Genomic DNA, 10,906 nt, shown 5'->3' on the forward strand with positions numbered 1-10,906 from the left:
CATTATATACAGGTTAGTTAGTTCAACAGACTCTTGTCCATACATGTAACAATAGGCATATGCAAAGAAAGCTCCACCTCTTGCATACTTTTGTTACATGTATAGTATCTTAAGAAAGTATTCATACCTGTTGACTTATTCCACATTTTTTCTCACCTATCTACACACAATACCCCATAATAACGAAGTTAAAATATGTTTTTAGATAATGTTGCACATTTATTGAAAATGAAAAACAGAAATATCTAATTGACATAAGTATTAAACACCCCTGAATCAATACATGTTAGAATCCCGTTTGGCAGCGATTACAGATTTAAGTCTTTCTGGTTAAGTCTCTAAGAGCTTTGCACATCTGGATTGTAAAATATTTGCACATTAGTCTTTTTAAAATTCTACAAGCTCTGTCAAGATGGTTGTTGATCATTGCTAGACAGCCATTTTCATGTCAAGCCGATTTAAGTCAAAACTGTAAATAGGCCACTCAGGAACATTCAATGTTGTCTTGGTAGGGAACTCTAGTTTATTACATGTTTTAGGTTATTGTCTTGCTGAAAGTTAATTTGTCTTCCAGTGTCTGTTGGAAATCAGACTCAACCAGGTGTTCCTCAAGGACTTTCCCTGTGCTTAGCTCTATTCTGTTTCCTTTTATTGTAAAAAACAACTCCCTAGTATTTGCCGATAGGCCAGTGACACAAAATCTCAATTCAATCAGTTTTAAATTCTGGCTGTAACACAACAAAATGTGGAAAAAGTCAAAGGGTGTGAATACTTTTATATTTTATCATATCATCATATTTGAATATGTTTTATTATACTTTTATTATGTAGCCTACTACTTGACATTGAAACGTTGAAACGTTTTTTTCTTCTCAGACATAAATAAAAAATTCCAAGTGAACGCCAAAGGTCATAGCTATCTAGGGGGGAAACATTACTACATTATTAAAATATTGCTCTCTTGCTAGATTGATGACTAAAGCCATAGCGAAAAAGAGCAAAACGGCTGTCAGCTCAACTTGTTTTAACCTAAAGTACGTACACTTACATGTCCCAGGTGAAATGGAGTGTCTGATCCAAGCCATTTATTTACACCCACTATACTCAAATCACAGTATTCACTTCACTATGAGTTTTATCGTGATCAAATATAGGACCCTTACCTTTTTTATTCCCATTGACAGACAGAACATGCCACATCACTGAAGTTTTGACCAAAGACAACGTGTACATTGTGTACATTGTGTAACAAGCATCGGTGTATCATTCTAGTTGGGCTACTGATTAACCTCACCCGGAGGAAGTCTGTGACCATATTGACAAAGCATCTCAGAGTAGGGGTGCTGATATTATATCAGTTTTGCTTTTCAGATCATAATGAATAATATTATATGGGTAGGGAGGACCTGATCCTAGCTCAGCACTCCTACTCTGAGACGCTTTATGATTAGGCTGCGGGTGCACAATGGTAATGATCAACTTTAGCGCAAGCAAATGCAGTCAAAGTCAAGTAAAACTGATTGCACCAGCTACACCAGGCCACTTAATTCATAGGTAGTATCACTTTTATAAGTTAGGTTGCAAACTATACAAATTGCAACATTGCTACAAATTGCTATGCAGTGATTACAATATAGTGGCTATATACAGGAAAGCCAAAGTTCCAAAAGCTGGGCCTAAAAGATGTGTATAGAAGATTAACAATATATTTGGCTGTGACTCTTATGTGGATGTTTTGTTGGTCTGATAGATGCTGCACTTGATGAATTTATGAAATTGCTTCTTCCAATTATTGATAAACATGCACCTGTTACGAAACTGTTAGAACTGTTAAGGCGTCATAGAATGATGAGGAATTGAAAAACTGTATGGTTGAAAGAGATGGGGCAAAAGGAGTGGCTAATAAGTCTGGCTCAACATCTGACTGGCTGACTTACTGCAAATTGAGAAATTATGTGACTAAACTCAACTAAAAGAAGAAGAAACTGTATTATGAGGCCAAGATAAATGATATTTTCTACATTGTAGAATAATAGTGAATACATCAAAGCTATGAAATAACACATGGAATCATGTAGTAACAAAAAATGGGTTAAAAAATCAAAATATATTTTATACAGTGGGGCAAAAAAGTATTTAGTCAGCCACCAATTGTGCAAGTTCTCCCACTTAAAAAGATGAGAGGCCTGTAATTTTCATCATAGGTACACTTCAACTATGACAGACTTAATATTAGGTTATTAATTTTTCATCCACATGTCCATAGATCTATGTTAATTCCCTTTATTCAACATAGGACATGGTGAAACTTTAGTTTTTCTTCTTAAAAATCCTTAGTGGGCTTCCTGTTAGTAACATGACAGAAAACAGGGCAGTGGGGTTTAAAAAAAAATAATTGTTTTGTTTTTGTTATGCAATGTCTGGGTTAAGTTACTCTTGTAATGAATACTCAGGGAGAAAAAGGTGTAGATTCACACGCAGAGCGCGGCAGTTGTTTATTTCGCCTTCGCAAAAGGCAGGAATCTTGGTCACAGGCGGGCAATGGTCATACACAGGTAGGCAAACAGGCAGGTGAATCAAAACTAGGACTGAAGGCTATAACTGGTTCTCACAAACGAGCTAGGAAAAGGCTTAGTAAGAGTCCAAACGAACAATACCTCACAAATGCACAAACAGAATGAACTGAACTAAATAAGGAGCTGATGAGACCAGGTGAGTAACTAACACAGGTGAACTCAATAAACAAAAATGAAAGACAGGCTACGTTCAAGAACACAAAGAAACAGGGCTACGTTTAAGAACACAACGAAACAGAACACAAGGTAAACTAAGAAAATAAATACAGAACCTTACAATTCTTCAATACTACTGTAAAATAAATAGTTAATTTAAAGCAGTCTCCTGGTCATGTGGTCAAGAGGAAGAAAATTCTAACATTCTTAAAGGAAAGGGTTTCAATTGCTGTGCCACAGGAGACTCATTTATCTTCAACAGAACATGATAAGCTGAAGAGGGACTCGGTGGGCCAGGCATACTTCTCTTCTTTTAGTTCAAACAAAAGAGGCACCGCCATCCTTGTAAATAAAAATGTCCCAGTTATATTTGAGCGACAATTTATTTTGATTACAGATAATATACTTGGTAAATGTATATGGCCCGAACTGACTCGCCCAAATATATGTCTACCATAATTTTATTATTTAATCAACACTGCAAGGGACTTGAGTTTATTTCAGGAGATTTTAAGTATATTCTGGGTAAACTGGATAAATCATCAACTGCTATCACGCCCTGACCTTAGTATTCTTTGTTTTCTTTATTATTTTGGTTAGGTCAGGGTGTGACAAGTGTGATTTATGTATTTTTGTCTTGTCTAGGGGTTTTGTATGTTTATGGGGAGTGTTTACTAGTCTAGGTGTTATGTATGTCTATGGTTGCCTAGATTGGTTCTCAATTAGAGGCAGCTGTTTATCGTTGTCTCTGATTGGGAACCATATTTAGGAAGCCATATTCCTTAGGTTCTCTGTGGGTTATTGTCTATGTATTAGTTGCTTGTGGCTGCACTTATATTATATAGCGTCACGGTCGGTTTATTGTTTTGTAAGTTTGTTTAGTGTTTCTTCATTAAAGAAGTATGTATTCGTCTTATGCTGCGCCTTGGTCTCCTCCATACATCAAACGTGACAACTGCTCCAGTCTTGAATCACATAGCCTCAAATACTCTTAGACGCATTTGTGATTAATCTTGTTCAGTAGACATATTGAGAGAGCTAAAAACCTAATGTCAGAGACTATACTTTCTACTCTAGACCCCATAATTCAGATTCTAGATTGGACAATAATAATGTATGCCCTCTATTTACATGCATGTTGTCCAGTCATGTGCTATTGGTTCTAGTCATTTCAGATCATGCCCTAGTGTATATTGAAATTGGCAAAACAGTCCCCAAAACGAGATATTGGAGACTTAATATGTCTCTGCTTAACAATGAATTGCTCTGTGATGATTATTGTCTCGACAATCAATTCTCTCCTATCTCAGCTGCAACTATCTGGGATGCTGCTAAAGCAACCATAGGGGGTTATATCATTTCCCAAGCCTCTCTGATCAAGAAGCTTAGAATGGAAAATAGGGTGAAAAAATACCAGTCTCAATGTCAACAGTGAAGAGGTGACTCCGGGATGCTGGCCGCCTTGGCAGAGTTGCAAAGAAAAAGCCATATCTTAGATTGGCTAATAAAAAGAGAAGATTAAGATGGGCAAAAGAACACAGACACTGGACAGAGGAACTCTGCCTAGAAGGCCAGCATTCCGGAGTCGCCTCTTCACTGTTGACGTTGAGACTGGTGTTTTGCGTGTACTATTTAATGAAGCTGCCAGTTGAGGACTTATGAGGCATCCGTTTCTCAAACGAGACACACTAATGTACTTGTCCTCTTGCTTAGTTGTGCACCGGGGCCCCCCACTCCTCTTTCCATTCTGGTTAGAGCCAGTTTGCGCTGTTCTGTGAAGGGAGTAGTACACAGCGTTGTACCAGATCTTCAGTTTCTTGGCAATTTCTCGCATGGAATAACCTTCATTTCTCAGAACAATAGACTGACGAGTTTCAGATGAAAGATCTTTGTTTCTGACCATTTTGAGCCTGTAATCGAATCCACAAATGCTGATGCTCCTGATACTCAACTAGTCTAAAGAAGGACAGTTTTATTGCTTCTTTAAATCAGGACAACAGTTTTCAGCTGTGCTAACTTAACTGATAATTTCCTAATGATCAATTAGCCTTTTAAAATGAAAAACTTGTATTAGCTAACACAACGTGCCATTGGAACACAGGAGTGATGGTTGCTGATAATGGGCTTCTGTACGCCTATGTAGATATTCCATATAAAAATCTGCCGTTTCCAGCTACAATAGGCACTTACAACATTTATGTTTACACTGTATTTCTGATCATTTTGATGTTATTTTAATAGACAAAATGAGTTTTTCTTTCAAAAACAAGGATATTTCTAAGTGACCCAAAACTTTTGAATGGTAGTGTATGTGTTATGGATTTTCAACCTCTGCCATATCGTGGATTCAGAGCTATCTAATAGAACTCAAAGGGTTTTCTTTAATAGGAGCTTCTCTAATGTCAAGCATGTAAAGTATGGTGTACCGCAGTGCATCTCCTGTCTATTTTTACCAATGACCTGCCACTGGCATCAAACAAAGCACGTGTGTCCATGTATGTTGATGATTCAACGATATACACATCAGCAATCACAACTAATGAAGTCACTGAAACCCTTTACAAAGTTGCAGTTGCAGTCTGTTTTGGAATAGGTGGCCAGTAATAAACTGGTCCTGAACATCTCTAAAACTAAGAGCATTGTATTTGGTACAAATAAGTTCTAGACCTCAGCTGAATCTGGCAATGAATGGTGTGGCTGTTGAACAAGTTGAGGACACTAAATTACTTGGTGTTACTTTAGATTGTAAACTATCATCGTCAAAACATATAGATTCAATGGTTGTAAAGATGGGGAGAGGTCTGTCCATAATAAAGAGATGCTCTGCTTTTTTGACCCCACACTCCAAAAAGCAAGTCCAGCAGGCTCCAGTTTTGTCTTATCTTGATTATTGTCCAGTCGTGTGGTCGAGTGCTGCCAGGAAAGACCAAGTTAAGCTGCAGCTGGCCCAGAACAGAGCGGGATGTCTTGCTCTTTATTGTAATCAGAGGGCTAATATACATAGTATGCATGCCAGTCTATCTTGGCTAAGAGGAGAGACGGACTGCATCACTTATTTTTATAAGAAACATTCATGTGTTAAATCCCAAATTGTTTGCATAGTCAACTTACACACAGCTCTGAAACACACACTTACCCCACCAGACATGCCACCAGGGGTCTTTTCACAGTCCCCAAATCCAGAACAAATTCAAGGAAGCTTACAGTATTATATAGAGCCATTATTACACGGAACTCCATTCCATCTCATATTGCTCAGATGAACAGCAAACCTGGTTTAATTGTTTATATTTTTTAGATAAAACACCCGACGGCACACCGCTCCCCTATTTGACCTAGATAGTTTATGTGTATGCATTGGTATATGTAGGCTATGTGTGCCTTTTTCAATTCATGTAGTTCTGTCCTTGAGCTGTTCTTGTCTATTAATGTTCTGTAATGTCATGTTTCATGTGGACCCCAGGAAGAGCAGCTGCTGCTTTTGCAACAGCTAATGGGGATCTTAATAAAATACAAATACATATTGCTCCTCCTGTCTCTACCTGTTTTCAGGGAAACAAATGGTCGAAAAAATGTTACACATAGTTCATACACACACTAGGCTCCCAGAATAGGTTATATTGCATACAAGTTTTGCTCAAAGCAGCCAACTAAAGTGATGTAGTTAACTTCATCATGGGTACATTGGGCATTTATATCTGTGATGTTCAAACGATTTCTTACCCAGGGATGACTGGGGCCTTACTTGCTGAAGGCCCCAGTCATCCCTGCCTGTACCTGAACAATGAATAAAGATCATACACAAACAATAGGCTCCCAGAATAGGTTATATTACATACAAGTTTTGCTCAAAGCAGCCAACTAAAGTAATGTAGTTAACCTAAGTTCAATCACAAAGGCCGGTCTGAGTGCATCTCAACAGTTCCGATCAGTAGTACACATTGTAGTGGCACATTGTCTACTAGCCCAGTCTGAAAACTACTAGACTCGGGATAGCTTAATTTCAATCCCTGCTGACATGTATAACTGACTTCATAGGTCATTTGATTAGTCATGTACAACAGATGCACTCGTGGAGCAAAACCGTTTGTGTTTAGTATGGGGAAAACACTTTTTGAGCTAGCTAGCCAACTTAAACTAATGTAGCTAACTAGCCAACCAAGGTGCCTAACTAGCTAGCCCACCTGACGAAAGCTGTGTTCCAATACCCATACTAACATATTAAGTATGTAGTATACAGTGAGTATATACTACAGTGGCAAGAAAAAGTCTGAACCATTTGGAATTACCTGGATTTCTGCATACATGTCATAAAATTTTATCTGTTCTTCATCTTAGTCACAACAATAGACAAACAGTGTGCTTAAACTAATAACACACAAATTATTGTATTTGTCTTGTCTATATTGAATACATCATTTAAACATTCACAGTGTAGGTTGGAAAAAGTATGTGAACCCCTAGGCTAATGACTTTTCCAAAAGCTAATTACAGTCAGGAGTCAGCTAATTGGAGTTCAATCAATGAGATGAGATTGGAGATGTTAGTTAGAGCTGCCCTGCCCTATAAAAAACACTCACAAAATTTGAGTTTGCTATTCACAAGAAGCATTGCCTGATGTGAACCATGCCTTGAACAAAAGAGATCTCAGAAGACCTAAGATTAAGAATTGTTGACTTGCATGAAGCTGGAAAGGGTTACAAAAGTATCTCTAAAAGCCTTGATGTTCATCAGTCCATGGTAAGACAAATTGTCTATAAATGGAGAAAGTTCAGCACTGTATCTACTCTCCCTAGGAGTGGCCGTCCTGCAAGAGCACAGTGCAGAATGCTCAATGAGGTTAAAAATAATTCTAGAGTGTCAGCTAAAGCCTTGGGTTGTGTATCGGAGGACGCATGACTTTCAACCTTCGTCTCTCCCGAGCCCGTACGGGAGTTGTAGCGATGAGACAAGATAGTAGCTACTACAACAATTGGATACCACGAAATTGGGGAGAAAAATGGGTAAAAATTCAAAAAAAAAAAGAAAAAAAGGTTTTAGGTTGTAGTTATTATAGGAATTATGACACGCCAACTATTTCTCTCTATAACATTTGTATTTCATATACCTTTGACTATGTCACGCCCTGGCCTTAGTTATCTTTGTTTTCTTTATTATTTTGGTTAGGTCAGGGTGTGACATGGGGGATTTATGTGTTTTGTCTTGTCTAGGGTTTTTGTAAGTTTATGGGGCTGTTTCCTTTCTAGGTAAATTGTATGTCTATGGTGGCCTAGATTGGTTCTCAATTAGAGGCAGCTGTCTATCGTTGTCTCTGATTGGGAACCATATTTAGGCAGCCATATTCTTTGGGTATTTTGAGGGTGATTGTTTCCTGTGTCAGTGCCACACGGGACTGTTTTGGTGACAGTTCACGTTATTATTTTGTATTTGTGTTCATGTTTAGTTTTTCTTATTAAAAACCATGGACACCTACCATGCTGCGTATTGGTCCGATCCTTGTTTCACCTCTTCAGAGGAAGAGGAGGAAATCTGCCGTGACAGAATCACCCACCAAAACAGGACCAAGCAGCGGCAGGAGGAGCAGCGCAATCAGGACTTTTGGATGTGGGAGGAGATACTAGATGGAAAAGGACCCTGGGCACAGCCAGGGGAATATCGCCGCCCCAAGGCAGAGCTGGAGGCAGCGGTTTAAAGAGGCAGCACAGAAGCAGGGCTGGAAGCCCCAAAAATGTATTGGGGGGGCACACAGGAAGTGTGGTGTAGCCAGGTAAGAGACCTGCGCCAACTTCCTGTGCTTGCCGGAGGACGAGAGAGACTGGGCAGGCACCGTGTTATGCTGTGGAGCGCACGGTGTCCCCAGTGCGGGTGCATAGGCCGGTGCGGTACATACTAGCTCCTCGTATCGGCCGGGCTAGAGTGGGCATCGAGCCAGGTGCCATGAAGTCGTCTTTACGCATCTGGTCTCCAGTGCGTCTCCTTGTGCCGGCATACATGGCACCAGCCTTGCACATGGTGTCCCTGGTTCGCCTGCACAGCCCAGTGCGGGCTATTCCACCTCGCCGCACTGGCAGGGTGACCGGGAGCATTCAACCAGGTAAGGCTGGGCAGGCTCGGTGCTCAAGAGCTCCAGTGCGCCTGCACGGTCCGGTCTATCCAGTGCCACCTACACGCACCAACCCTTCGGTGGCAGCCCCCCGCACCAGGCTTCCTGTGAGATTTGCACGGTTATCAAAATGTCACGCCAGGTTAAGCCTACACGAAACACAGACCTTAAATTAAGTAGTTCTAAAATCCTGATGCAAAAATGAATGGTGAAAAAAATGTATTCTTCTTCGATGAGGTTTAACAGCGGTTGGCATCCAATAAATATTGCATTACCGCCACACACTAGACTGGAGTATAACTCCCTTATACTTTGTTTGAAAAAGATGATATATAATTATTATATGAAATAAATACAACAAATACTCTACCATCTAACATTACACTCACCCCCCATTTTATTTTTTTTACACTAGTATTTAAATCTATTCAGTCCTACGCCAGGCCAACAGCCTGAAAGGATGGGACACCACCACTTAACACACCCTCTAACTCTTCTGATGTCAAGTCTTGCACACCCAAATACCGCTCTGCAGCTGCCACCACAAATGTTATTTTCTGCGAGTTACATTCCATCCCTGCAGTACAGTTGATAACCATTGCTATAAATACAAAAAATCCAATCTCACTGAAACATATATTGGTTTATCCCTCTGTACTGGTACAGATCTACTACTGACACCACTCCTCTCAGGATCCCTCCCCCTTGACACATCTTCCTCTACTTTCTTCACTGCCTCAGCATATGACAACTTCTGCACTTCTCTAACCCTGGAAACCTCAACCCGCCTCTCTCACAGGGTACATGTATGATCCCCAGCCGCATGGGCACCCCTACAATTAACATATACCGCTACTTCACCCAATGCTACACATTCCTTTCTCATGCCTTTCTGCATACTTCTCACACTTAGGAACCTCCCTCCTACACACTGCTGCCACATGCCCATAAGCTTGACATCTGTAACAACATAATATACTCGGCACAAAAGCTCATACAGGATAACTTATATATCCTAACATCACTTTGTCAGGCAAAGACAACATCAAAATGCAAAAGAACAGACAATGACTCTTCTGTTTCTCCACTCACGCCACCCTGTCTGCGTCGCACCAAACGACGAGCATCACAAACACCGAATCTTTCCCTTCAGTTGGTCAACTTTCACATTTAACACTACCCCAGTAATCACTCCTTTCAATGCTCCCTTTCTTGAGAGCAAAACAATTCCCATCTCTCGCCCCCATTCGTTTAACAAGGAGCGCCTGCTCCCTCTGACCAGCAGAAACACAAACAATTATCACAAGACCACTTCTGGTTACCCTCACAGCACCCAACTCTGTTTTCACCCACCCTGAAACCACAAATGGATCAGCCAAAAGGCAAGGGTCCACTTTTTCCAAAAACCTCACTCCTACTGTCACAGACTCATCTTTATCCTGACCCTCAGTGCAACCTTGGGCTCTGGGAACTTGGGCTCCACACCTACCACCTCTGATACTTTGCCCTCATCCACTTCAATTTCTCCTCCAGTCTTCAACTCACTCTGCTTACACTTTCTACCATTCTTATTTAACAAATCATCTCCTTTTTTCCTGCCATTTTAACCGACTCAAGCTCACCCTCTTCCCCCCCTCGCTCTCTTAGACCTCCTCTGACCCCCTCCACATTCCAAGTAGAAGTCTCCTTATGATAATACTGCACTTCTCCTGATATACATCTTGTTCTTGCCTTGACAAGGGGCGCCATTTAACCAGCTGTCAAATCTCCGTACAATCAGCACGAACCCCTCGGGATGTAGCGGTAAAACAGTGCATCCCACTGGTAAAGCAGCTGCTTCGTCTTTATGTTCTTCCTCATCAATAGCTACCACAAAGCTTTTCCATTTCACACACGCTCACAATCTTTCTCGCGGAATCCTCTATTTCAGAAAATTGTGAAAAAACGATTGGGTGGTAGAGAGACGCTATGCTACTACCCTCATTGCCTGAATATGCATAGACAACTCCCATATAAAGTGTTTTTTTCTCAAAGTTTTTGGGATATCACGTGTCCTAATATCACTACACTC

This window comes from Oncorhynchus clarkii, chromosome 17, assembly GCF_045791955.1.
Source record: "Oncorhynchus clarkii lewisi isolate Uvic-CL-2024 chromosome 17, UVic_Ocla_1.0, whole genome shotgun sequence".
NCBI lineage: Eukaryota > Metazoa > Chordata > Actinopteri > Salmoniformes > Salmonidae > Oncorhynchus > Oncorhynchus clarkii.